The sequence below is a fragment of the Lissotriton helveticus genome, chromosome 3_1 (genome assembly GCF_964261635.1).
Source record: "Lissotriton helveticus chromosome 3_1, aLisHel1.1, whole genome shotgun sequence".
Taxonomy (NCBI): Eukaryota; Metazoa; Chordata; class Amphibia; order Caudata; family Salamandridae; genus Lissotriton; species Lissotriton helveticus.
This window is the reverse complement of record NC_136061.1, coordinates 1,543,432,785-1,543,439,536: the sequence shown is the minus strand read 5'-3', so window position 1 is coordinate 1,543,439,536 and position 6,752 is coordinate 1,543,432,785.

Sequence of the window (6,752 nt, the reverse complement as noted above, 5' to 3'; positions counted from 1 at the left end):
TTGGGTGGAGGTAAATAAAAGTAAAAGTAAGTTTAGGATTATGGGGTGGGAAGAGATAAAGATAGTTAAGAGTGATCTTAGGGGTTAGGGTTGGGTGGAGGTAAATAGAAGTAAAAGTAAGTTTAGGATTCAGGGGTGGTAAGAGATGAAGAGAGTTAAGAGTGATCTTAGAGGTTAGGAGTGGGTAGAGGTAAACGGCGGTGAGGGTGACTTGAGGACTCACGGGTGGGTAGATCTAAAGGGATGTAAGGGTGGCTTGAGGGTTCAAGGGTAGGTGGCGGTAAGGGAGGTGAGGTTGATGAGGTTTATTGGGTGCATATAGGTAAAGGGAGGTGAGGGTGACTTGAGGGTTCATGGGTGGGTAGAGGTAGAGAGAAATAAGAGTGATCTTATGGGTTATGGGTGGGTAGAGGTAAATGGAAGAAAACGTTATTTTAGGATTCAGGGGTGGGTAGAGGTAAATCGAAGTAAAAGTGATTTTAGGATTCAGGGGTGGGCTGAGGTAAATCGAAGTAAAAGTGATTTTAGGATTCAGGTGTGGGTAGAGGTAAATCGAAGTAAAAGTGATTTTAGGATTCAGGGGTGGGTAGAGGTAAAAGTGAACCTTTTGAAATCACTGCATGTTTAATGATGAATGAAACATCCTCTAAATTATCAAAAAAAAGATAACCAACAATTAAATAAATATTTCACAGCGGCAAACAATTCAGAAAACCACATACTGCATTGCAACACTCTTAAGTAAAGGGCGTGTTTGAGCTTCATCATCAATAAGAGCGACAGGCAGACAAAATGTTTGTTTCGGAAATATGTCCCATGCCACTGAGTTTCATAATTTCGAATTGTTTGCATTCATCTCTTGGAAAGAAAAAAAAATGCTGCAATCCAAACGCATCAGCTCGAATAAACACTAATCAAGAAATCAATCAGTACGTTGCCCATGCTCAGGAGAGAAAACAGAGAGACAAAGTGAAACTGCGGAAACATGCTCATGCTCACCAATGAAAAGGAAGATAATAAGAACCAATTTTTAAACCCTAAAGTACTCAGGGCCCAGTGTCCATCAGTGATGTGCATCACAGAGTGGGGTGGGATCAGAAACTTTCACTGACCCCATCACTCTCTGTGATGAGTAAAGGCGACTACTGTTTTTTCTAATTGCGGATCGAAGGTCAGTCAATGAAAGGAGGTAACAGTCTCAGCGTTCCAGGAACCTCGGAGGCTTTCCTCCCTCCACCCGAGATTATCGCTGCGGCCCAGTAATTATTTTTTTTTAAAATGTTTGGTGTGTGTTGTACCTGTATAAATATATGTGTATTAGTGCATACAAACATATGACGTTACAACGCATGCAATTACAATGCATGCTTTTGCAACGCAGTCTTCACATTGTAACTACCATTACATTGCATGATTTTACAACTCATGCCATTACAACACTCCCATTACAGCGCATTCTATTACAACGCATACTACTTTTAGGGCAACAGTAGGGTAAGTGTTGGATAGTGTAGGGGTGAAAATGACTATACCCACTCCAGTGAGTGGAACACTAGGATAAGTGTTGGACAGTGTAGGGGTAACAATGACTAAGTGTTGAATAGTGTAGGGGTCAAAATGACTAAGTGTTGGATAGTGTAAGGGTAAAAATTACTATACCCACTCCAGTGAGTGCAACAGTAGGAAAAGTGTTGGGTAGTGAAGGAGTCAAAATTACTATTCTCAACTACCCCAAAACCCATACCTACGCTAGCACTAAAAAAATCTCCATTACTTATCTTATAATGGCATGCGTTGTAATGGTATGTGTTGTAATGACATGTGTTGTAGTGACATGCAGTGTAATGGCATGCATTGTAATGGCATGCGATGTAAAGGTAGTTGCATTGTAACAGTTGCGTTGTAAAGGTAGGTCCTTGTAATGGCTGCGTTGTAATGGATGTTTCCCGTGCATACATGTTATGTTATGTTAAAATTTAATAGAGCGCAAACAGCTGCCCCAGCAAAGAGGCGTCCCGGCGCTAAAGAACCACTAAAACTCAACAGAGGACAGCAGGAAGAAGCGGGGGACCTAAGGGGAAGGGAATAGGTAGGTTTTGACGGCTTTCCGAAAGGCAGACAGATTTTCCAATGAGCGAATGTTCACTGGCAAGGTGTTCCAAAGTTTGGCTCCCAGCACCCTGAAAGAGCGTCCACCAGCACGGGCTAGCTTTGTGCGGGGGACCGTCAGTAAATGTTGGCCTAGAGAGCGCAAGTTGCGCTTTGGCGCATAGGGTGAGAGGAGTGGCCAGAGAAGTTCTAGGCATCCAGGTTTAAGGATTTTAAAGATCATAACGAGAGCTTTAAACTGGATTCGAGACTCGATAGGTAGCCAGTGCAACTTTCGGATTGTAGCTTTGGCTGAACACCTGCGGGGAAGCCCGACCAAGGTTCTTGCCGCGGTGTTCTGCACGTGTTGCAATCGTGCTATCTCCGCTTTGTTGGCGCCCAGAAGTAAGACATTGGCGTAGTCCAAGCGGGAAAGAATTGTGGCTTGGATAATCATTTGGCGAACCTTGGAGTCGAAAAAGCCGAGTATGGGATTGAGGCTCCTCAGCAGGCCCACACAGGTGACCGCTACTTTTTTTTGTGTGAGTCTGGAAGTTAAGTGAGGAGTCCATCCAGACGCCTAGGTTTTTGACCAAGGATTTGGGTGGTGGGATGGTGCCCAGCGACGATGACCACCAGTGCTGGTTCCAGTGGCTAGTATTCTTTCCGAGGAGCAGCACCTCCGTCTTGCCTGCATTAAGCTGCAGGCAGTTGTCTGTCATCCACTGGGCCACAGCAGCCAGACCATCCCTGAACCTTGCGGCAGAGGTAGAGGGACCCTCGTTGTGAAAGGCTTTGTGCGTCTGCTTATGTGCTTTTAAATGAGTGTATTTGTGCATGCTTGTGAATATATGGGAGTGTGCATGTGTGTTCCGCCCGGAACCCTGCCTGCTCAAATTACAGGCCGCCATTGGTTGGAGGTGAGAGTGGGGATGCTTCTTGGCAAGAAGCAGAGGGGAGTCTACCACTTTGTCAGCGCTGTCCAAAAGCGATTGCAGTACAATGATAGAATGTGGATAATTAGGCGTCCAGTGCTTGTTAAAACTCAGTAATTACAGAACGCTCCGCCCTGCAACTGTATTTTCTGAATTCTGCATTTCTGTCTACATACAGTATTAGAAAGTGCTCTGAAGTGACCACAGGGCAGATAGGCTCTGTAAACATGACAAGGCACTGTTTTTTCATTCAGCAGACCCACCCACCAGTAGCGGCCGGTGTCCTTGCAAAGTGGTGAGGCGGGGATAGGGTGGGAGTGGGGTCGACGGACAAGCTATTGTGCATTATTACAGTGCTTAATTTGTGCCGGTGTTGCCTGTGCTCAGTAGCAACACATATTTCTTAATACCTGCACTGTGCAGTAAAACCAGGTCCTTCAGAGGTAACTCTGCACTTCTTCAAAAAAATACTTACCTAAATCACTAAGGGCCAGATGTAGGTAATTCCTATTTACCGACTCCTAAATACCGACTCATACCGAATCGGTATTTAAGAGTCGGTAAATAGGAAGGAGGCAGATGTAGGTAAAAAATTACCGAATCTGTAAGAGTCGGTATTTACCGAATCTGTAAATACCGATTCGGTATTTCACATTGATTCCTATGGGCCTTGAAGCCCATAGGAATCAATGTGAAATACCGATTCGGTATTTACAGATTCGGTAAATACCGAATCCTGCAAGGGTGCAGGGGGTGTCACTTTGACACCCTCTAGCACCCCAAGAACAGGCATGTGTGCCATGTGGCACACATACTTGCCCTAAGGGCATGTCTGTGTGTCACATGGCACAGGTGTGCATGCCCAGATGTGCATGCACACCTGAATTCGGTATTTTACCACCCAATAGGATTGGGTGGTTAAATACCGACTCTTAAGGGCCTGTGGCACTCTTAGGCGTGTCACCTACATATGGATTTACATAATAGGTATATTTACTGATTCAGTAAAATACCGAAGTGGTAAATTTACCGAATCGGTAAATATACAGATTCTGTAAATTCAGACCCACCTACATCTCAAAAGCCAAATACCGGTCGGTAACGGCCGAAATCGGCCGTTACCGACCGGTATTTGGCGACCTACATCTGGCCCTAAATCTTAAAAAATGCCCCAAGGATCTTGAATGCCAAAGGCCCTATATGTGCCATCCCGTCGTTCCTGACAAATATATGCATAGCTTTTTATTTGGACTATTTCGGTAACTTGCTATGTTTACGACCACCCTGACGTAAGAGCGGACACCAGTCATCTTTTCATGCTAACTGTTTGTATCCTTAATCTATTTCAAAATTGCTGTTGAGAACACATGAATATTAATTTCGCAGGTTTTACAGATGATGCATGGCTGCTATCTACAGATGTAAATATCTCCCACCCGACCTACCATGCGTACTATTTCTGATAGATACATCTGCCGTGTGGATTCCTCACCTTGTGAATATCCCCTTGCGTCAGCAACATTCGGAAATTCTTTTTTCGTAGCTTCGCGCCGACGTGGATCCTGATGTCATAGAGACACGACCTCGCTCGCGACTCCGCTGATGTCACCGATGCCTACAATAGGCCCACGCCGGCGTGATGACATCAGTTCCCTTTTTTCCGCGTCGTCGACGCTAACGGTTTCGGGATACTCTGTAGCTTTAGTACATTGTTACTTTAATTCCTCGATTCTCCATTCTCGGATATTTTTGTTCTGTCGTCATGTCGACAAAGAAGACCGGGTTTAAACCTTGTAGAGAATGTGGGAAGATGATGTCCGTTACGGACCCTCACCAAGACTGCATCTGGTGTTTAAGTTCAGATCATGACGTTGATGGGTGTTCGTCGTGTCAGAAAATTAATCCAAAGGCTCTTCGGGAAAGAGAGTCTAAGCTTCTTGTGGCCAAGCTTAAAGCGAGTAAGGTTAAAAGATCTTCGAAGCATTCGAAGAGGTCGAAGTCGAGATCCAGGTCGAGGTCTGGGGAGGAGTCGGCCTCGAAGTCATCATCCGGTCACGCTTTCGGTTCTCACAAGAAGCATAAGAAAAGAAGACATGGATCCCGTCATCATTCTAGATCGAAATCTCCCAAGAGAATGAGATCGAAGGTGATTCCTCCTCAAGTGTCGGATCGAGAAGGTGAGGCTTCGCCTTCGGAGTCGATGGTCCATTCTCCGACTCCGGTTCCGGATCCGACTCCGGCTCCGTCTCCAGCTCCATCTCCGGCTCCAGAGGACACCGATGGAGTTCCTGTTGAGGAGGAGGTTTCGAATCCTGTTGGGGAAACAGATTCAAACGTACCTCGAGATCAGCCTGAGCATCCACCATTCCCGACTCCAGGTCAGGACCCTTCTGCGTTTTTAAACGCGATGTATGGTGTTTTCTCGAGGTCGTGGTACCCCTCTGGAGCACCTTCGGGTCCCATGGGTCCTATGGCTTTTAATTTGGGTGTTCCTCACTCATATGCTCCGGCACCCTTCATGCCGTATATGCCAGCTCCGACTCCGCTGTGGCAGTACCAGGCTCCACCGAGGTCGACGCCAGTATCGACGCCGGCTCGACCGAAGTCGTCGACTCCGGTTCCGGCATCACCGACTCCTTTGGATTCTATGGGGCAGCCTTCCAAGCCCTCGGATTCGATTCCGAAGTCGGCTCCGGCGCCGTCGAATTCGGCGTTGGATTCGGCTGCACTTCGAGTTAAGATGAGATCTCGAAGAGAAGCTCAACGTCTTCTGGATGAACAGAGGGTTGATGATTCATCTTCTGAAGTGGAAGAAGGTGAGCTGGAGGGGAGTTGTTTTGAAGACCTTGCGGATGCTAGTGGTCTCGAGTTTTCTCCGGAGTGGTCGTTGCCATCAGGACCTGATGCTCCTTCCAGGGATGTTCAACCTTATCATGTTGTCATGAAGAAGGCGGCAGGACTTTTGGGTTTGACATTGCCTACTGTCGAATTTAAGTCGAATTTATTAACGGAGGTCCTTCATTCTCCTAGCTCAGCAGTGGAGCCTTTGCTGCCATTTAATGATGCTTTGAAGGACCCCATTATGGAGGTATGGAAGAAGCCGTTCTCTGCTCCTGCGGTTTCAAAAAGTGTAGCTAGGAGGTATAGAGTGGCTCCTGAAGATCCTGCTTTCTTGTCTTCTCATCCTTCCCCTGAGAGTTTGGTAATTCAGGCCGCTTGTTCTAAAAAGTTAGTGGGGGCTTTTCCGCAGGTGCCTGGCGATAAAGAGGCCAAGAAACAGGATCAAGTTGCGAAAAAGACTTTTTCTTCGGCTAGTATGGCTTTGAAGTCTTCTAACGCCACCTGCCTTATGGGTAGATACATTCATGCTCTTATGGACTCTATGCGTTCTTTGGTCCCTAAGGTTCCTGAGGATAGCAGGAAAGACTTTGAAGAAGCTTTGGCTGATTCTCAAGCGGCAGCTCGTCAGGTCATCCAAAGTGGACTTGATACTACGGATTCAGTAGCAAGGATCATGGGCACGGCGGTTGCCACGAGACGTTCAGCCTGGTTGAAGTCATCTGATTTTTCTACTGATGTGCAGTCTGCTTTATTGGATTTGCCTTTCGATGGTGAGGGGCTCTTTGGTAGGAAAGCAGACGCGGCCTTGGAGAGATTCAAGGACAGCAGGGCAACTGCTAGATCTCTGGGCCTTCAGGTCAGAGGTTCTACTGCCAGGAAATTTAGAGG